The 22,628-nt window shown below is 47.8% G+C and overlaps 1 long non-coding RNA gene across 2 annotated transcripts in view; it reads right to left on the bottom strand.

Annotated features, from left to right (window-relative positions):
- The window catches only part of LOC144738105 (uncharacterized), a 32,042-nt gene that overhangs the window by 4,410 nt on the left and 5,004 nt on the right, over positions 1–22,628 (bottom strand). Inside the window, exon 3 of one of the 2 annotated variants that reach the window (XR_013589133.1) lies at positions 10,390–10,568. This is a non-coding gene — a long non-coding RNA (uncharacterized LOC144738105). The remainder of the gene's footprint in view (positions 1–10,389; positions 10,569–22,628) is intronic. The other variant, XR_013589132.1, reaches the window with a different exon arrangement.

The raw sequence follows: 22,628 nt of genomic DNA, 5'->3' as shown, positions 1-22,628 counted from the left end.
GGTAGAGGCTGCCCAGCCTGTGGCGGTTGGACCTCCCAGGTCCCCCCCAGGATAACCAGCCAGTTCGGGGAGAAATTCTTCTCCTCCGTGGGCCCAGACGTCAGGAACGCGTAGCTCGTCACGAGCAGCGCCACGAGGGTGCGTGAGGTTCTGCGCAGCCCATGAGCCTCCATGGTGACTGCTCCAGGAGAGACTCCAGGAGGCTTCGTGCAGAGAGGCGCTCCTCAGCACGCAGCTCGCAGCGTGGCTCCAGAGGCACACTGGGCGGAAGCGGATATGACGTCAAGGCCCGAGGACGGATGTGTGTTGTGTCTGCATGTCTGTGTGTGTGTGTGTGCGGTACCGGTCCAGCTCCCGACAAAGGAGTGGCAGCCTCTCCTCCGCAGTGAGCGTTCGAACATTCCACGTGGCCATCCGTAGTGGCTTTTCATTGTTTCTGGAGGAGCCCCGAGGGTGAAGATTTAATCTCCTGGCTCCGCCAATTGGGGTTTGGCCAGGAGATGTCATAGACGCCTGTCCCCCCGGGGCCTCCGGCACAAGCTTATTAGTTACATATTTATGTTAAATTCGTAGTTTCGTGGTAATAAATTGAAGGTGGAGGGTGTACCAGCCCCTCGCACCCGTCCAGAGCCCCCGTTTAGCCACTGTGGTGGTCACAGACGCCATGAGGGTAGAGGTCAATGGGCATTGGCCCTCCCCCCACAGCACTGTCCACGACAGTGTTGCCCATCCGGCACCGCGAGGAGGTAGGGGGTTGTTTTGCCGGACAGTGATGGGGCAGTAGTGGAGAGAGTGGAGAGTTTCCCACACCTGGGCAGTGTGCTTATGACCGGCTCCAGTTTAACAGCAGAGGTCTCACTCCGAATCAGTCGAGCGGCAATATCTTTTCATCGGTTGCGTAACACTGTGTGGAAAATACCTGGTCTGTCGCTCTGCGCGAAGCTTCAGGTCTTCTCGGCCACAGTCATTCCCTCCCTTCTCTACATTTGCGAAACGTGGACCCCCCTAATGGATCATCTTCGCCAGTTGGAAACATTTAGGCTGGCCTGCCTACGATCCATCCTGGGTTTAACCAGGCTGGATTGTGTGAGCTCACAAATCCTTGAAAGATCTGGGCAAAGTCCCATCAGTGAGCTCCTCCGGCAGGCAAGGCTGCGTTGGCTGGGTCATGTAGCCCGCATGCCCAGTCACCGCATGCCTAAACAGCTTTTATTCGGCCAGATCGAGGGGGCTAAACGGGCGCGGCACGGGCTAGAGAAGAGATGGAGTGATGTGGTACAGGAGGACGTGGAGCTGAGTGGACTTGCCGATGACTGATACCAGCAGTGTCAAGATCGGCCTCTGTGGAGGAGGCTCGTGAAGGACGCTACTGGGCAGTTGGAGGCAGTCGCCCTCCAACAACAACGGAGGGCGGAGCAGCGACGCTCACAACAACAAGCGGAGCGCCATGTGGCTAAAGCACAGCAAGTTGGTACAATAGGGGGCACAGGTGGTGCATTAGCCAGTCATCTCGGTCATCTCAGTCAGTAAACCCGTGGCACCTGGGTCTGCCCCGTGACCTCCTGCCAGCGGGCGTTCGACACTTCACGTGGCCTCAAGATGCACATGGCCTGGCACAAGCGTCGTGGTGACATCACCGCCACTTAGTGGCGAATTGCGGTTGTTGTTGTGTGTCTGCACCTGGTCTGTAGTGATTGGAAGGCATGGGCCAGATCAGTTCAATAACAACGGTAGGAGGCTGCTAGATTTTTGTGCAGCCAATGATCTTGTAATTCCCAACATGCAGTTCTGGCATCGGCGCATCCACACAACATCACGGATGCATGCCAGATCCAAACAAGAACATCTGCTGGACTACATAGTGACGGATCAGCGAATGCGAGCCCATGATTTTGACACCAGTACCTACCGTGGAGCTGATCTGCCCTCTGACCATCAACTAGGCATCTGTAAGATGCGCCTGCCATTCTTCCACTCCGGTGGTGGATGTACACCCAAGACCCCATTCCAACCTAAGGTGGCCTGGTCTCAGTTAGCTGATGAAAGTTGCAAGCGAGAATTTCATCATCGCTTGCGGCTGGGGTTGGCATCGTCCCCCACTCCTCCTGATGTCGAGAGTAAATGGGCGAGGTTTAGGACTGTGACTCATGCAGCTGCAATGGCTGCTTTGGGTACGTGGTCCAGACCTCCCCAGAGACCCTGGCTGACAGAGGAGGTGTTCAGGATGGTTGAGAAAAAGCGACAGGCCCACTCTTATCGTCTACAGCATCCCACATCAGAGAATGAGGAGGCTTACCGCAGCCTTCGCTCGGAGGTTCGGAGAGCCGTGAGGCGCTGCAAGGATGGGTGGTGGTCACGGGTTGCTGAGGAGATGGAGTCTGCCTCAGTGGCCCGCAATAACAAATCGCTCTTTAATTCCATGAAAAAAGTAACCTGCAGCGCCACATCTATTACCATCATTAGGGGAAAGAATGGTGATCCAATCTCCGATCCCCAGGAAAAGGTTTGCAGATTTTCTGAGCATTTCAGTGAGGTCCTGGGGGAGGGGAAATCACTTACCCACGAAAACGTGGGACAAAGTGGGGATGACCCTGCTGAGGCTGCGGTGCCTTAAATATTGGAAGTCACCCCCTGTGAGTGGCTGGCTGAGGTGCCATCGGTTGAGGAAATACTGAAGGCGATCCAGAGTCTGAGACCAGGAAAGGCACCGGGCAGAGATGATCTCCCAAGCAAAATGCTGAGGGAGGGTGGCGTTTGTGCACAGACTGCCCTACATGACATCATAACAGTCTGGACCACTGGACGGGTTCCGTAGGACTGGAAAGATGCCCTGGTGGTCCCCCTCTTTAAGACGGGGGACCGCACAGACTGTAACAACTACAGGGGCATCTCACTCCTCAGTCAGGGGTGCGGTCCTGGGAACATACGATGGAGTCTAGAAGATTCCATAGAGGTTAACCAGGATTGGTGGAAAGGTACCACGTGACCCGGGTATTAAAAGGGGTGGAGACGGACAACACGTGGTCAGATCTGGAACGGACGGAGGGTGAGGCCACGCTGGAGCGGGGTCCAGGCTGCCACGTGGCCGCGCGCGTCTCTCTCTCTCCCTCTCACGCTGTCTGTCAGCAGCATGAAGGAGTAAGATAGGAGTGTTGTGAACGAAAGACAAATAAAGGCCGGATTCCAGAAGTCGCTTCCACGACCTTTATTACATAAGTAAAGGTGAGTGTGATAAGGAGACAGACCCATCACAACAGCAACATTCATCAGTCACCTCCAACCACCACCATTGCGTCATCATCTCAATCACTATGTTACAGTCATCACCATCATCACACTGGAGCACTATTAGACATCACCACCATCATGCTCATCATCATATTAAAAAAAGATCCCCCGTATATACTTAACTAACAGACTGTTGAGGCCAGTGCTGTTAGTGATCACCTATTAATGCCGGCACAGTACACGACGTTGGGTGGCCAGCAACACGCCTGGCCGCATTTTTCTCCCCAGTGGAAATGTTTACACACCACACCACGTACTCATTGGAGGCTGAGTCGACGTCGGGGAGGCCTAGGAACAGTTCAGATAATCGTCACTGTCGTTGGCCATGAGCAAAAATCGAATTCGGATCGATACATATGTTGCACAGCGAGTTAACCTCTACACTACCGCTAGCACAACCATCAGCCACCACCATCAATAGTAACCATCAGTCACCACGAAGTCACTATCACCACCAGTCATCTTCACTACCAATCACCCCCACCAGTCACCAACAATAAGAGTAACCAGCACCACCAGTCATCAACATCACCTGGGACCCCTGGGAGAGGCTCAAGCTTGGGACCAGGATGAGGAGCTGGGAGAGACAAAGCGAGGGAGCCAGGCTGCCCAATGTGGGGGGTGTTCAACATGGGGCTCACGGCCCGGCTGCTCGTGTCACTGCTGCTCAACAATGGCTTCAGCGTGGAGGCGCTGTTGGGCCGCACGTGCAGTGAGGCCGAGCAGCTGGCGGCCAAGATGCGCATCCAGTTATCCAGCAGCAGCTGTGTAATGGGTTCCGGAGACAGTAGAGGTAACTTCTTTATTGTAATACAACACTCCAACAGTCCTGATACTCTGTTACAGCCTAGGTAGACAGCCTAGGTAGACAGCCTTGGTACACAGCCTAGGTAGACAGCCTAGGTAGACAGCCTAGGTAGACAGCCTAGGTAGACAGCCTAGGTAGACAGCCTTGGTACACAGCCTAGGTAGACAGCCTAGGTAGACAGCCTAGGTAGACAGCCTAGGTAGACAGCCTAGGTAGACAGCCTAGGTAGACAGCCTAGGTAGACAGCCTAGCGACACAGCCTAGCGACACAGCCTAGCGACACAGCCTAGCGACACAGCCTAGCGACACAGCCTAGCGACACAGCCTAGCGACACAGCCTAGCGACACAGCCTAGCGACACAGCCTACTCTTAGCGTACCTGACTATAGCTACGCTCTGGTGTCCTCCGGCTACAATTACCCTAGGGGAGGCTACCTGACCCGACCCAGCCAAGGTGCGGGTCTAGACTCTGGCTTCCTCGGAACTCGCCCTTACAAGGACGTAGAGCTGGGAGTCCCAGAGTCCCACCACTGGCCCGCACAGCGTCCCAGCCCTTACAAGGACATGCGGGACGAGGGGGTCCAGAGTCCTAAGCTGGCTGGTCTTGGGTCTTGAGCTGCGACTGGCCCCGATCGGCCAGAGAGCAGCCCTTTTATGCCTCTTGCCCATCGAGGGGTGGGGTTGTGCGTGCCCCCAGATACCCCACAGAGCACACACAGCCCCCTCATTGGTGGCGCCAAGGGGCTTAGCTGTCTAGGATCCGAGAGCCCCCAGCAAGCCCCGCCCCTCTTGGGCTGGTACAGTGGCCCCTCCCCTGGGGGTTCGAGCTACCTGCAGATGGGCTCTGTCCACCACTGCTGGTAAGTGTGGCCCATCTATGGCACTACAGCTGCATGGGCGGTGTGCCGCTCCACCAGCTTGGGGACCTCATGCGCATCTTCAACCCACCCGAGCTCAGCTGTCAGATCGCGGTCAAGACCCTGGGATGAGCTCCCACTCGAAAGAGGTCCTCCCCTGGCTGCTGTATGTGCTGCTACTGGGCTGTTTAGGACCGGTAGAGCAGACTGCTGCTGGTCTCCCACCCAGTAAATCAGCTGTCTTTTTACCCCATTGTCAGCCAACCCATCAAATTCTCTGACAATGTGACCTCATTCATCAGACACAACAAACCCACATACTTTCTCAAACAATGCATCTCCTATATTATGTTCATTTTGTTCTTGCAATCTTCAATATTCTACAATTCATCTTTGTTTCATACGTAACCTCCTGTTATATGAAGCTTAAATATGAATCACAAACATACCTCTCTATATGCCAGAAAACGCCATTTAGGATGGCACTCTAGTAGAACATACATTCTAAAACAATCAATGTTTATATTGTTGATTATGTTGGGTGTTCAAACCAATCCTGGTTGCATTAGTGCCACACCTTCCCCATCACTCACCATGTAACTCAATAGATTTAAAATACCGACAGGGTGTTTGGCATTGCCCACATCAATATTAGAGGCCAGAAAGCAACATTTGAGCAATTCAAGATTTAATTCAATCATCTTTATCCAGACATCTTCTGTCTGTCTGAAACATGGCTTACCTCACGTATAATTCCCTAGCCTAATATAAATTTAAGGATGGAATATATGTTGATGAGACGGGCAAACAAGAGGAGGAGGTGGTGGCAGTATATTTGAAAAGTACAAGTAAATTGTCCCTGTGCGAGTCTATGGGTCTCTGTGTGTGTCTATGTGTCTCTGTGTGATTCTATGGGACAATGTGCAAGTAAATTGTCCCTGTGAGAGTCTATGGGTCTGTGTGTATGTCTATGTGTCTGTGTGATTCAATGGGTTTTTTCTGAAAGTATATTGTTTCTGTGTGAGGCTATGGGTTTCTGTGTGAGTCAATGGGTTTTTTGTGAAAGTATATTGTTTCTGTGTGAGTCTATGGGTCTTTGTGTGAGTCTATGGGTGTCTGTGTGAGGCTGTGTGTCTGTGTATGATTCTATGGGTCTTTGTGCAAGTATATTGTCCCTTTGTGAGTCTATTGTCTCTGTGTGAGTTAATGTCCCTGTGCGATTCTATGGGTCTCTTTGTAAGTATATTGTCCCTGTGTGTGTCCATGGGTCTGTGTGTGTATTTGTGTCTCTGTGTTATTCAATGGGTTTTTGTGAAAGTATATTGTTTCTGTGTGAGTCTATGGGTCTCTGTGTGAGTCAATGGGTTTTTTGTGAAAGTATATTGTTTCTGTGTGAGTCTATGGGTCTTTGTGTGAGTCAATGGGTGTCTGTGTCTCTGTGCGAGTCTGTGTCTCTGTGTTTGCCAATGTGTCTTCCTGTGATTCTATGGGTCTTTGGGCAAGTATAGTCTTTGTGTGAGTTTATGGGTCTCTGTGTGAGTCTATGGGTCTCTGTGTGTGTCTATGGGTATATGTTTGAGTCTATAGGTCTCTGTGTGGGTGTATGGGTCTATGTGTGGGTGTATGGGTCTATGTGTGAGGTTATGGGTCTCTGTGTGAGTCTATGGGTATCTGTGTGAGTCTATGGGTCTCTGTGGGATTTTTTTCTCTGTGTGTGTCATTGGGTCTCGGTGTCTATGGGTCTGTGTGCAAGTATATTGTCCCTATGTGGGTGTATGGGTCTCTGTGTGAGTCTATGGGTCGCTGTGTTAGTCTATGGATCTTTGTGCAAGTATATTGTTTCTGTGCGAGTCTATGGGTATCTGTGTGAGTCAATGGGTGTCTGTATGAGGCTGTGTGTCTGTGTGAGATTCTATGGGTCATTGTGCAAGTATATTGTTCCTGCGTGAGTCTTTGGGTTTCTGTGTGAGTCAATGGGTGTCTGTGTGAGGCTGTGTGTCTGTGTATGATTCTATGGGTCTTAGTGCAGCCGTCCTCCCCTAATTAGCGCCAATAATCGAGAGTCTACTGTACTTGGCTCCCATTGCCACTGCTTTGTAGCACTGAGTAATGAGCGAAAGCCCACGAGCACAAGGGGACAACATTCACAGGGCCGCACAGACAAGTCACGTGCCCCAACTTTCTATACTGCCACCTTTCAGCCCCATGAGTTTACAGGCACGTGCCACCACCTCGGTCAGATCAGTAAATGCAATCACGTAAAATTGTCCATTGCAATGATTGATGTTGATTGACGTGGCTCTGCTGCTGTCCCCTTTGTGGGCCGAGTCGTCTGCGTGGGAGCAGGAAATTGTTATCATTGAGCACGCGCATCGATCTATCGTGAGTTCTACAATTTTAGTTTAATTCATTAACCAACTCAATTTTCTTAACTTAAACATAACTTATACCACTATACTTTAGTGGTTTTTGGCATAGAGATCCACGGAAGATGAATATTTGGGATTATCCACGATTTTGAATTATCCGTGGCCATCCTCCCAGTCATTAGTGTGGAAAATGGAGAGTCTACTGTAATCAACAATCCTTTTTTGGCCCAATATTGAATAATCCTTTGATAAACACATGCTTGGTTTTGTTTTTCCAAGGTAAGTCCAAAATAGCAATAGGATTCATACCAACCCCTCTTGTACATTTGATCACCTTTTCAAGTTGCTGCGATCCCCAGTCGGTCGCACAGAGGTGATGCGTAAAGTAAAGGCCGACCGAAATTCGGTTTCGGTGCCGAAAGTTGGCAAATGGCCACTTTCGACATACGTTCGGTTTCGGCCGAAAGTACATTTTTTACTTTCGGTTTACTTTCGGTTTCGGCCGAAACTGATATTGACTTTCGGTCAACCGAAGATCTATTTTTAGAATATAACGCTAGTGCTACGTTTATCTCTCTGCCTATCGGCCGGTCAGTCGGCGCTAGGCAATCCTGCGATAGGCTGCAAAAACACATCAGCAGCAGCTTGGGAGCGAGGTTACAGCCGCAACGATGGTCTGTTAATGTCAACAGACGGCAGCCTGCTTTTGCATCCGTGGGTGGAGTCTCTTTGGCGGGACGACAACAAAGTGCCATTGTTGTCTGTTCCCAGCCGCCTGCCCGCCTTGGCTTATGTGTTGCGTTCTCTTCAGTCTACACGCGTGTTGATACCGAGATTCGAAGTCTGACAATATTCTTCTTGGTTCTTTCGGTAAAGTCACTTAGAAGGGAAGTAATAAAATAATAAAAATAAAACATAATAAAAAAATGAAGAATTCTTCACCTGAGGACAGCTGCTTGCGTTGTGGCCGAAACGTCGTGAGAATTATTTAATTATGTTTTATTTTTATTATTATATTATTTCCCTTCTATGTGACTTTACCGAAAGAACCAAGAAGATGAATCCCTGCAGTCACGAAAGCTTTAAATCGAAATCTGACAATATTGTTACTCAGTTAGTTAATAGTTACGTAGCGAATTAGTGATAACAAAATTACGAATCTGAGTGAAGTAGAAAATTAAACTTAATAAACGGAGCAGTTAATCACTAAAGTCGATTCTGATGCAAGAAACAGCAACCTGCTGGGCGAGAATGCGGAAAAACTGGTATTTCTTAACTACAACATTCGTTTGTTTAGATATAATTACTAAGTAACACCTAAAGATTTGATATTTAACGACTCTTACTGCAGGCTCTGAATGATTAGTTCTAGATAATTTTTTTTATTAAAGTAGCATTGCATCATGACCTATATATAAAAAATGAAAATTTGTGAATGTGTCTGTTCAAAATGTTTAGCGTACTTCCCGACATGCAACAAACTTTAAATTTGCCATGTGGGTACTTTCCATACTGTACACCATGCATACACTTTGGTATTATTTTTTTTTGGGGGGGGGGGGGGTGCAATAATGCATATATTTTGCACGGCAAGCGAGCTGTGACGTCACATCTGTCATGTCACCCGCGCATGTGTAGCGCTTAGCGCTACGAACATGGCGTGGTGCTGGCCACCCACCCCCTCGTGCGCCATGCCGGCCTTCATAGGTACTCGCTAACAGCACTTGCCCCCTACAGTCTCACAGGCTACATGGTGGATTTTTGTCCTTATCCTGTGTGTATGTACGGGGGGGCAGCGACTGCGTAGCGATTCGCGCGCTGCGCTACGAACCCCACGACCCAAGTTCAATTCCCACTCATGGCCACCGCCGGTGACGATTATTTGAACTGGTCCTGGGCCTCCCCTAGGTCGACTCAGCCTCAAACGAGTAAGTGGTGTGTCAACATCGCCACTGGGGAGACAAAGGCAGCCGGCCGTGGTGAATCCAAGTCCCGGGCGAAGCCGGGTAGTAAAGCTAGTATTTCATAAATCTTGTGTTCGGTAACTTCGGTTATAAACCTTTCTGTTTTGGTCTCGGTCGAAAGTGTAGTTAAACTTTCGGTTTTGGCCGAAAGTGAAGTTCAACTTTCGGTTTCGGCTTCGGTTTCGGCCAAAAGCCAATATTTAACTTTCGGTCTGGTTTCGGTTTCGGCCGAAACCAGAAATTCAGTTTCGGTCATCCTCTAGCGTCAATGCTTCAGCCTACAACACGCCATGGCAACGTAACTGGTACTGGGCAACTATCTGAACGCTGGAATACAAAAACCCGTCTTTCTTGCAACCAAAAACGGCAGGATGGATATGCATGGTGTGCATGCATAATGTGAATGTATGTCTGTTGATTATCCTATGAATAACCCAACCGATATTGGATATCCATTGTAATTTATATGCATTTATAACCCCCCCCCCCCCCGGCCTTCGGCCTAATTGCCCCACAAGTGAGACATCACATTTATCTCTTGAGAAATCCTCCTGCTTCGCTCTTAACAACCCTGGCTATCGCCTGTTGATGTGAGTTGGAATTACTGACAAAACGTCGTACTCGAATTGTAAATTTTATTTTATACCTACGTGACTTTACCAAAAGAACCAAAGAGTATTGAATTGTAAATGTTGGGGGTTTACTCTCGAACACACCAGTGTGCTGAACTAGTAATGAATTAGCACGTTTTGATTACGTGACAAACCTTACTACAGTAATTGGCTGTGTTGCGCGGTGGTGGGTTTAACGACACATTTATATTTACGTCGTCTAACCCAAAAACCTCGATTATGGATAATGGTCGTGAAAGCTTGAGGTCTTCTTGGGGTAAACAAACTTATGAATATTTATGTTGAACTTCTTTCGCACCGTACATAGCCAACTGTGCTAATCGGAGGTGTGGAAATAGAAAAAGCCTTGGTTGGAACGCAGCTAAAAGGCCTGGTGACAGAAGTGACCTGTCTGCTATTTTACATCTCTAGGTTTCAATCAACTCATTGCCCAGCATAAATTTAAACGTGAACTCGACTACGGGAACAGACCTGAATCTGACCGTCAGAACGGAGGCTTTGGATTCGGGCCGTGGCCCAGGTGCAGTGGTGCCAGACACCAGCGCCGCGGCCGCCCTGCGCGAGCGGCCGCTCAGGGTAGAGCGGCCGAGGCTTCCCACCAAATCGCTCCTCCAGCATTTCCTTCAGCCTGCACGCCCCGCACACACAGGCTGCAACGCGATGTCCACACACAATAAAAAAAATGCCACACTCCAAGTGCTATGAGGCTCCATCCACACGGTGGCGCTGCTACACAAAGCAATGAAGCACGGCTGTTACGAAGACTTAGGGAGTTTAGTCATTTGTGGAATTGTTTTTTTAACTTGTCATGGGACCTTGTTGTCAGCATCGAAGTATAAAGAATAACAATAAGTTTTACCCTTTCTGGCAATAAAACATGTCTTAAGATGTTCAAACACCAAATAGATCACGTTACATTTTTCATGAATGGAAAACTTGTTTCTCGAGTCCATACCACGAGCCACTGGTCCAACATTCCTCGTAACATTCAGCAATTCCCTTTCGGCCACGCAACATGCTGCAGGTCAACGTTTTGGAGGGCGTTGGCTCTGCATAGGCTATTGAGGCCCAGAGTCCTGGGCTGGGCAACAGTCGAGACCGCCGCGGGTCATTGACACGGAGCGGCCCCAACGAGTCACAACGCCGCTAGAGTGAAAGCTCGCGATCGAGAGTCGCCGCCCCATCTGAACGAGCCACGTTCCACATGGTCAGGGCTGTCAACGTTCTTGCCCAACTCACGGCGGCTCGCTTTGACGCTACTGAGCACGCTTCCACGCATGCTCGGAATGGAGACGGGCCGTTAACACTCCGTGTAGAGCAAACTCTAGCGCTTCCATGTAACTCGGCTGTCTGCGCCGCGATCTACAATGTTAGCTGGAGTGCAGACTTACTGAGGATCTGATAAAGCAATCTTGAGCAATGCCACTATGTATTGGGCCTGCCTGCATTGCACCTGTGCACGTTGCGCCCACGCGAGTGGTGCCTGTATGCTTGTGGGTAGGGGATGGGTGAGGTTTGTGGGTAGGGAGTAGGGAAGGGTGAGGATTGTGATAAGGGAGTGGTGAGGGACGAGGCTTGTGGGTAGGGAAGGGTGAGGCTTGTGGGTAGGGGGTGGACACTGGGAACTGTGGGTACTCTGTGCCCGCCCTATATAACTTTATCTGCAGCGTGTTCCGCAGGCCGCGAAGGGAATTTCTGAAGCTTGTGAATGTTGGACGGTGGCTGGCAGTATAGTGTCATGGTGGCGTGGTATACAGGAGGGCGTGGGTTCCATCCCGACCCTGACGCCTGCTGTAAATTTGGAGTTTGCATGTTCCCTCCGCAGTCGCGTGGATTTTTCTCTGGGTCCTCTGGTTTTCCCCTCTACATTTAGATTCAAGATGCTGTTGTATATGTTGGTTATCAAAATTTGTTATGTTGTATGCGTGCGTGGGTGAAATTATTATGTTGTATATGTGGGTTATGAATATTCAGTGAAAATAATAATAATCAAATGAAATTTGGCCAAATGTGTAATTATCCGGAAATATGTTAATTTATGTAATTATGCACATTTAATTATGCCAATTCGAGAGGTAATCGTAGTAATTATGCGAGTGGGTGTAATTATGATAATGCAAGTCGTTATGATAACCAGACCCCGCCTCGGTGACGAGGGTGGGTTACCGATCGGAATAAGGCAATTAATCGTATGCAGTTATGCAGGTGTGGTGTAAGTATGCAAGATTAACTTAGATTAACTCGGCATCGTTGTCTAGGTTCGTCTCATTCTCGCTTATATTTTAGGTCCCCGGTTCACCCCGTTATCGCTTTAACATTTATTGAGTATGTATTAGTGTGTTTATTAAGGTCACCAAGTTCAGATCTCAACGCAGAAGCAGATCTTATGCATAGATTTCAGGAAAGAATCACACAACCACTTCTGTATTAATCAATTTATTACTAATTCAACCTCAACTATGATATAGTATGCGAACTCTCAATCCCGGAACGTCAACACAGCATCAATACAGTATCAACGATTGTCTGATTTCACTTTGACAACGGCACATGGATCCCGCATAACGCGATGGTTGTTAGTGAGAGAGAGAGTCGTTAAAACATGCAAATACTATGCTAAGAAAAACCTTAACGTTAATGAATGATTATACTCAATATTGTTCACGCAGTACCGCACTCCTGATTGATCATACGCAACCCTTATCACGTTGTTAGCACCTTGGGTCACGGGACAGTTGAATATTCTGTAGAGGATGCGAGTACGTGCGGCGATTATGACTGAAAGATACTTGAAAGATTATACGGCGATAAAAAAACACAATCAAAAACAGTTATTATTCTTAAAGGCACCAATCTCAACAGATACATCGGCAGGTTATCTGACAACAGAATGGCTCGGAGTAAGGGCCTGCGACGGTGCTCCTTTTCCGAAGATCGTTATCTTATACCAAGTTTACTAATTGGGGACCAGATCACCTGATAAGGATCTGGTGGGCCACCACTCCCACGTGAGCGTGGCTCGGCGGAAGGAGGTGCCAAGAATCAATTCGTATTGATGGATCTGTTGGGAATTTATGTGATTAAGAGTACAGCCCACTAAATATTAAAGATAAAAATTACGAATACACTTATAAACGACGGATGGCCATCACTCGGTCTCGTTGTGATGCCTTCACAGCCACGGATGGCTTATGGGTTCGAGTGTGTTTGAGTGGTAAGAGTTGTCTTGAATAGTCAGTGTTCGGAGTCGGTTCTTTATGTCAAACAGACGCCTGGTGGTCGTGTGGTGAGGGGGCGGTGCGCGTCATACGTATCAGTCGCTCCCCTGTCACCGTGGTGAACTTGGTTCGGATGCCCGTTGATATGCTGTCGCAGTTCGGAACCCGGTCGGTAGGTGGCGCCCACAGCTCGCTCGCAGCGTGCAGTGTTGTCGTCGACCAAGGGTGAGCACGAAGCCTCGTCGCCAAACCGCGACCGTCACCACTCTGGCGGCAGCAGAGACCTCCGACTCGGCAGAGGTTGACCCACGCAGGCCGAGTTGAGCTGTCAAGCGGGTCTTGCCCGCCTGCAGAGGAGATGAGGAGCCGCTTGAGTCGAGCCCCGAGAGCCGGCTCCGGTGAGCCGATCGAACTCGGCTGAGTCCCAGACGAGCTGAAGAGTCGAGCCGACCCGCTGGTCGCAGCTCGCTCCTGAGTCGACCCTCCCGGTCGAGCTCCTGAGCCGACCCTCCCGGTCGAGCTGAAGATGAGTCGAGCCGACCCGCTGGTCGCAGCTCGCTCCTGAGTCGACCCTCCCGGTCGAGCTCCTGAGCCGACCCTCCCGGTCGAGCTGGTTTCCAATGCTCAGGGTCCTTTCTTTTATGCCGAAAAATCCCTTTGGACCCTGCCCACAAGGCGGGGTTTCTTACGATTTACTGTCAGGATCTGTCCGTAGGTAGGTGTGTCCATGTGTGTGTCCGTACGTCCGTATGTCCTTGTGTGCATCACCCACGGTATATTCCGTTGTCATACTCCCTCCATAAAATCCACGAGCAAACAATCAGGTGTTACAAATTGCCTCGAGGTCGTCTCTCTGTCTGGGTGCGATATTATCTCTTGTTTGGCCTTCTTCATGAACCAAAACACAGACGTTACAAATCGTCTCATAGGCGTCTTTGTCTGTGTTGCACCACCTGGAGGGAGGGGCAACACTCCCTCCGACCCTCACTGACGCACAAAGAAATGGTTAAAAAGTTTTAACATTTGTCCCTTACCATTTCACAGTTATGATTCTGTATGTAACCTAAGGTCTGTCGTTTCCCATCGTGGTGCTTGACTCAAGTGGAGGTGTTTCCCCGAGCGTATACACACTCCTATCCCGCGCTGCGGGGATACAAAGACGGCCGGGATCTCCCTTTCTCTCCGACCCTGGGTTTAACATCGCTCTTTTATTATGTATTTTATATTCGACCTGGTGGTGATTCATCCCGTTATGCTTCGGGTCGAGTTGTATATAAAGTATTAAAGTATGGAAATAACATTTCATATCAATAACTTTAGCCTACCCTGTTGTTAAATTCCGACTTTAACGTGACTTTAATAGCAATACAGAATAATTGAGCTTTTTGTCTTAACTAGGCGAACACAAACTTCTGGTGACCCCCGCAGCCTCGCTGTTCAGCTGAGCCTGCATCCTTGAGAGATGCACAACACCCTTATTCTCGTCTCACTGTGGTCATCCAACCTTCTGCTCTGGGAGTGTTATTAATTTCAGGACAAAGGCCCCCTCACGTTCAGACGTGCAGGGTTGTTTAAATCAGCTCCCTCCCCTGTGCACACAGCCTTGAGCTGGGTTTATCTTTGCTCCCTCCCCTGTGCACACGTGTTCCAATTAGCTCGGAATCCCTAAACACACAATCAGTGATGATTCCTGGCTTTCTGTGGTTGTGATTTAGACAAAGGCGCCTCTGCTTCCTTTAATTGCCTTTGAGTTGACACTGCCCTATTATTCGCCCATGTGCTGAGGTCATAGAATTCGTTTTGACTTCAGTAATTTAACATTCAGTATTGGATTAGCAAATGGGCAATGGTTCATTGATGTAGCTCGCAGCCTGGTCTCCAATTTGAGCGAGCGCGAGGATCGATAATTTAGCCTACTCTGTTGTTGAATTTCGAATTTTGACGTTACTTTAAAACCATGCAGGATGGTTGGGCTTTTTGCCTTAACTATGTCTGGCTGACTCTCCCACTGTCTCTGCCGCCTGCACGGGTGACGTGTGCCCGTTTATCAGGCCTTATCATTCCTTGAAGCAAGGTTGCAAATTCTGCCATCCTAGCCCTCCTCCAGTTCATTACTTAACAACACCTGGTGTTTTGCAGTTTGCTGCGCTTTGGTGTGTTTTCATTCATTATATATCAATGATGGAAGCAGGGTTAGGATACAACATTCCGCCCTTTTAAAAATGACCAGTGGTCAAATGGCCACGGGTTATTTTTTTAAAAAATGTATACCCTTCTTCCATCATGAACCATCGATTGTCCTCAAGTTTTGCTGCTATTTCCTTACAACGCGCGCGTACGTGTCACAACTTAACATGGTTATATGTGACAAGAGAGAGGAAAAAAATATATTCTAAAGGAAGGTAACACGATAAGGGAGGGAGAAATTATTCTATTGACTACGTATTATAGGAGATATCGTTAAAAAGATAGTTTCTACGGTTATTCTTGGGTGGCATCATCAGGCCTTGGCTCCCTTCTAGCTTGGCAAGGTACGTTAGCAGGAGCGTGAGCAGGAGGGCTGCCATTTCCTGGAAAACATGTTACATATTATTGTAGTGTGATATGCCCATTAGTTTAGTTCCCCCCCCCCCCTTTTTCCACCTTTATTCCTCATCTTGCTCCACCAGCACAGGGTACGGTTTGATTTGGTTGATGTGCACCCACTTGTATTGCTGCTCTCTTCCTGTCTTTGTGATTTTTAGCTGATATACGACTGGGGACATTTTGTCAACAACCTCGTGTGGTCCTGTCCAGGAAGGCAGGAATTTCCTGCACTTCTGTTTTCTTTTCTCGTAATTGAGGTACCACACCTGGTCTCCTAGCTGGTATTCTGCGTGGCTGGCTTTTTGGTCATAGTATGCTTTGCTCCCCTGAGCCTCTACTTGCAACTGGTCCCTGACCATAGCGAATGTGCTCTGTAGGTGACTATTGAGTCCCGTCAGGTATTCAGTTGGCGTCATTGCCGTCGGGGTCTCGTCCTCTGCTGGGACATATAACAGGTGTACTGGGAGGGTCATTAGCCTCCCTGTCATGATCTCGAAGGGTGTCCTGCCTGTAGCTCGGTTGGGTGTGGCTCGCATGGCCATCAAGACTAGGGGTAGTTTCGTATCCCAGTCGCGGCCCGTGGTAGACACATATTTCTTTAGGAGGCTCACGGTGGTCCTGTTGTTACATTTATTCTTTAATTATATTTTATGAGTTCCTTCGGTCTTAGTATCGTGGTAATCATTCGTCTATGTTTAATGAATATTTGTAATGATTCTCGTCACATTATTATTTGGCTTCGCCAAGTTTAGTTCTCCAGAGATTGGTGTTTATTCTGAGTTATATTTTAATGTCCTGAGGTTAAGCGTTATTATGTTTCCACTTAAGCTTTCTGGAATTCGTACTCTTTAGTTTTTATTTTTATTTTTTTGGAAGGTCGTGTAGGTAGGAAACATATAATAATAGAAAAAAAAATATTATTGTTTGTTGGTTAATTATCTTTGTTAAGTTTCTACTTTTCGGTAAGGAAAACGTTAAGAAAACGCGAAGTTTCAACCGTTATTTATTCTGCCCTTATCTGTATATCTCCAGATGTCTTGGGAGGCTAGTCCATACATCTTTGTCCATTTGGATGTCCATGACCTCTTTGTGACCGAACTCTCAACATTTTAACCGCCCTCCATGTTTCATGGATTCCTGGTGTTCTTGTGAGGAGAAGTGAGTTGTTTTCATTAATTAATTAAAAAAAGGTACATATATATAGATTAAAAAAAATTATTATATTTTTTTGAATTGTTCTTAATTAAAAAAAGGATAGACACAACAATCCGCCAGTTTGAAAATTATCAGGGGTCGATTTGGCCACTGGCGAATTTTCAAACCAAGTAAATGCCCCTTTTTTGTGTTATGAATCTATAAGCCGCCCTCACTCTCGGCGGTTATTTCTTACGACGCGCGCATAGGTATCACAATCGTAACATGGTTACATTTGAAATAAGCAAAAGAAATAAAACACAACGTTAAACATCGGTACTAATCCATAACGCATTCCTTCCAAAGCGCGCGCATGTATCACAATCTTAACAAGGTTACATTTGAAATAAGCAAGGAAAATACAACAAAACTTTAACATCGATATCACCAGTTACATGGTTCTCATCCCTCATAACTCCGACGGATATTAATTTTTTTTTGTTTTTGTTAAATCCTGGGAAACGCTAGGTAGCGGTTTCGAACGCATTTTTGCGTTAATTTCCTCCTGTTACATCCTTGCAATCTTTTTACCAAGTTCCGAGTGTCTGGTTTACCACTTATCACTTTGATCATTCGATCACGGTTTTCCGGTTCGTTTTTGTAATTTCCCCTCTCACTCTCTCGCGTCGTGGGAGTGTGTGGTGTAAAATTGTGCTGCACATAATCAGAATTCGCGCACACAACCAACTTCTGTACTCTGTCATCACTGGCATTCGCTCTCTCTGCGATTACATGCACATTTGCCGAGTCAGTGTGTCGATTTAATTCTGTCCCTCGTAATGTTGCCCTCTTTGTTTTTACGAGTGTGTTGGATTTCAACACCATTCCCGATACGTCATGGACATTCGTCTCCATTTTAGCACTCCGATCCACATAAATTTTGGTTTCCCTTGGATATTTTCCATTCAAAGGCTCATGCCTGCGCTCCTCAGGGCGTGTCCCTGCTGTCGGTTTTTGTACTGTCCGATCACGCTTCAATGCAACCCTGTCCTTGTATTCGATCCGCGCGTCATTTACGGGAGCACTGTCCACGTTTTTGCCCGCCCTGTCACTTGCAGCCTGTCTGTATTTCTCATTGAGCTTCGGGTTTAATACCTCGGCGGGTGGGGCGCGTGTTGGCCGCTCGCTCGCGCTCACTGTGGGTTGTTTATCATGTCTTTGGACCGCATTCTGTGTTATTCCTCTATTCCCTCCTGGTATAGCCGGTGGAGGAATTGGTCGGAATTGGATCGATTGTGTTTGACCTCCCATCCTGCGATTCCTCTGAATGTTCGCATCCATACCTCCGCAGTCTGTGTACCTTCCCGCTGGATGGTTATCTCGCCATCTTAGTGTGCAACTTTGGCCTCGTGTGTGTCGTGGCATGGGGTGTTGGTATGGTTCTGTTCTGAACCTCCCCCTCCTGCGATTCCTCTGAATGTTCGGCTTTGTGCCGCTCTCATTCTCGTGCCAACCTCTCTCTGGGTTATTTTGCCATGTGTGCGTGCGTGTTTGCTCCGTCCTGCATTGTGGGACTGCTCGGTGATTTTTATTCCTCTCTGAGAGGCTGGGTTCTTTATCCCTCTCCCTGTGTTCTGGATCCGAATTATGATTCTTAGCTCTGTATAACCATGCCATGTACGCCTTGCTCTCTATGCGGCGTAAGGATGCGGTTTCTGGATTCAAAACCATTCTCACCCTTTTTGTAATCTCTGGGCTCAAGGATTCAAAAAACATAATTTTGAACATTTTATCTCCTTCGTGGTATTGATTCACATCGCCTGCGTAATACGCTCTTTTAAATTGCACGAGGTAGTCACGTGGATCTTGGTCCATGCCCTGGGTCATCGATTTTACAGCATAAAACCCCTCAGTGAGTGTCGAATATTCTCCAAACTTCCGAATCACTGCCAGGCTCAGTTGTTTAAAATCATTTCTAACCTTGTGTGGTAGTGACTTTACCCATGGGATAGAATCTTTATTTAAGCTTCGTTTCAACAAACTCGCTTTTTCATCCCGTCTCATCAACCCTCTAATCATTGCCTCCTCTTCCACTGTCGCGATATGTGTGTGGATATCCATAGTCTTATTGTGGGGGTCAAAATCGGGAATTCTGACTAGAGCCTTGTCCATCAATTTAAGGGTTTTACTGTTGAATAAGTATTCCGAAAGTTGATCGCCGTCAGCGTCATCATCAAACAAGTTATCATCAGGCAATCTGTCACTTTTATCTGTTCTGTGTCGGGTGTGATTAATCGGTGTGCATTTTCTGTGTGCGCGCCCAATGCCGTGTCGCTCGTGTTGCCATTTCCCTTCAGTTTTTGCCTCTGCCCTTAGTGGAGCACGTCCTGTCGACTTTACTTTAACATTTTGCTTCCCTCTATCTGTGAAGTTGTCAATCTCACATGTTTTTGTTTGCATATGTATCTCTCCATCCCTTCTCTCGAATTGTGAGGGTTCCGGTTTGTCAAGGATTTTTTGTTCGATATTCATAATTTTATCCCGATCAGTCCCTTGACTCTGTCCACGTACCCAAGAGTGTGATTTAATGTTACTTCCATATTTATTCTGTGGATCCACGTCTGTGAGTTTCGCTGGTGTCGCGAGCCCTGATTTCTCCTCCCTTACGATGGTGTGAGGACATTTTTCCTCGTTTATTAGAGACGATTTCTCTGTTTCCTTTCCGAATTTTCCTTCATTCCACAATCCCTGTCTGTATGCCTGTGTGAGGAGGAATGAGTCCTGTCCTGCCTTCTCTGCAGCTTTTGCATCGTGTTCGCCTTCGTTACATTTTATCCAGTCAATTAGTTTCCCCCGAGGTGTGTCTGTGTTATCGATACAGCTCCCTTCCCATATGTCTCTCTGACTGTACTGCTTTGTAACAGATTGGTCAGTACGTTTTAATACGAGTTCCCCGTACCCCGTCACCCATTCAAAAATTATTCTTAATCCTATCATCTCAAGTGGCAGGAGTTACTTTGACCTTTCCTTTCAGAGTGCATATAAAACAATTATCTCACAGAGTGTGGTCAGTTTGGCTCGAGCTATTCTTTGTTATACTCTGCTACTCTGGTATTTCCCTTCAGAGCGTTTATACCCCCGTTTATAATCACAAGGCAACGTTAGTTCACAACACTTTGATTAACACAACAGTGATTCGTTCCTGAATTCATGCATAAACTGTCTGCGAGAAATCCCGGACGAGCCCCCATTATGTTGTATATGTTGGTTATCAAAATTTGTTATGTTGTATGCGTGCGTGGGTGAAATTATTATGTTGTATATGTGGGTTATGAATATTCAGTGAAAATAATAATAATCAAATGAAATTTGGCCAAATGTGTAATTATCCGGAAATATGTTAATTTATGTAATTATGCACATTTAATTATGCCAATTCGAGAGGTAATCGTAGTAATTATGCGAGTGGGTGTAATTATGATAATGCAAGTCGTTATGATAACCAGACCCCGCCTCGGTGACGAGGGTGGGTTACCGATCGGAATAAGGCAATTAATCGTATGCAGTTATGCAGGTGTGGTGTAAGTATGCAAGATTAACTTAGATTAACTCGGCATCGTTGTCTAGGTTCGTCTCATTCTCGCTTATATTTTAGGTCCCCGGTTCACCCCGTTATCGCTTTAACATTTACTGAGTATGTATTAGTGTGTTTATTAAGGTCACCAAGTTCAGATCTCAACGCAGAAGCAGATCTTATGCATAGATTTCAGGAAAGAATCACACAACCACTTCTGTATTAATCAATGTATTACTAATTCAACCTCAACTATGATATAGTATGCGAACTCTCAATCCCGGAACGTCAACACGGCATCAATACAGTATCATCAACGATTGTCTGATTTCACTTTGACAACGGCACATGGATCCCGCATAACGCGATGGTTGTTAGTGAGAGAGTCGTTAAAACATGCAAATACTATGCTAAGAAAAACCTTAACGTTAATGAATGATTATACTCAATATTGTTCACGCAGTACCGCACTCCTGATTGATTATACGCAACCCTTATCACGTTGTTAGCACCTTGGGTCACGGGACAGTTGAATATTCTGTAGAGGATGCGAGTACGTGCGGCGATTATGACTGAAAGATACTTGAAAGATTATACGGCGATAAAAAAACACAATCAAAAACAGTTATTATTCTTAAAGGCACCAATCTCAACAGATACATCGGCAGGTTATCTGACAACAGAATGGCTCGGAGTAAGGGCCTGCGACGGTGCTCCTTTTCCGAAGATCGTTATCTTATACCAAGTTTACTAATTGGGGACCAGATCACCTGATAAGGATCTGGTGGGCCACCACTCCCACGTGAGCGTGGCTCGGCGGAAGGAGGTGCCAAGAATCAATTCGTATTGATGGATCTGTTGGGAATTTATGCGATTAAGAGTACAGCCCACTAAATATTAAAGATAAAAATTACGAATACTCTTATAAACGACGGATGGCCATCACTCGGTCTCGTTGTGATGCCTTCACAGCCACGGATGGCTTATGGGTTCGAGTGTGTTTGAGTGGTAAGAGTTGTCTTGAATAGTCAGTGTTCGGAGTCGGTTCTTTATGTCAAACAGACGCCTGGTGGTCGTGTGGTGAGGGGGCGGTGCGCGTCATACGTATCAGTCGCTCCCCTGTTACCGTGGTGAACTTGGTTCGGATGCCCGTTGATATGCTGTCGCAGTTCGGAACCCGGTCGGTAGGTGGCGCCCACAGCTCGCTCGCAGCGTGCAGTGTTGTCGTCGACCAAGGGTGAGCACGAAGCCTCGTCGCCAAACCGCGACCGTCACCACTCTGGCGGCAGCAGAGACCTCCGACTCGGCAGAGGTTGACCCACGCAGGCCGAGTTGAGCTGTCAAGCGGGTCTTGCCCGCCTGCAGAGGAGATGAGGAGCCGCTTGAGTCGAGCCCCGAGAGCCGGCTCCGGTGAGCCGATCGAACTCGGCTGAGTCCCAGACGAGCTGAAGAGTCGAGCCGACCCGCTGGTCGCAGCTCGCTCCTGAGTCGACCCTCCCGGTCGAGCTCCTGAGCCGACCCTCCCGGTCGAGCTGAAGATGAGTCGAGCCGACCCGCTGGTCGCAGCTCGCTCCTGAGTCGACCCTCCCGGTCGAGCTCCTGAGCCGACCCTCCCGGTCGAGCTGGTTTCCAATGCTCAGGGTCCTTTCTTTTATGCCGAAAAATCCCTTTGGACCCTGCCCACAAGGTGGGGTTTCTTACGATTTACTGTCAGGATCTGTCCGTAGGTAGGTGTGTCCATGTGTGTGTCCGTACGTCCGTATGTCCTTGTGTGCATCACCCACGGTATTTTCCGTTGTCATACTCCCTCCATAAAATCCACGAGCAAACAATCAGGTGTTACAAATTGCCTCGAGGTCGTCTCTCTGTCTGGGTGCGATATTATCTCTTGTTTGGCCTTCTTCATGAACCAAAACACAGACGTTACAAATCGTCTCATAGGCGTCTTTGTCTGTGTTGCACCACCTGGAGGGAGGGGCAACACTCCCTCCGACCCTCACTGACGCACAAAGAAATGGTTAAAAAGTTTTAACATTTGTCCCTTACCATTTCACAGTTATGATTCTGTATGTAACCTAAGGTCTGTCGTTTCCCATCGTGGTGCTTGACTCAAGTGGAGGTGTTTCCCCGAGCGTATACACACTCCTATCCCGCGCTGCGGGGATACAAAGACGGCCGGGATCTCCCTTTCTCTCCGA

The sequence above is a fragment of the Lampetra planeri genome, chromosome 77 (genome assembly GCF_965212315.1).
Source record: "Lampetra planeri chromosome 77, kcLamPlan1.2.h2, whole genome shotgun sequence".
Classification (NCBI taxonomy): domain Eukaryota; kingdom Metazoa; phylum Chordata; class Hyperoartia; order Petromyzontiformes; family Petromyzontidae; genus Lampetra; species Lampetra planeri.
Note: the sequence above shows the minus strand (reverse complement) of the source record. Positions and strands in the feature narration are given on the sequence as shown.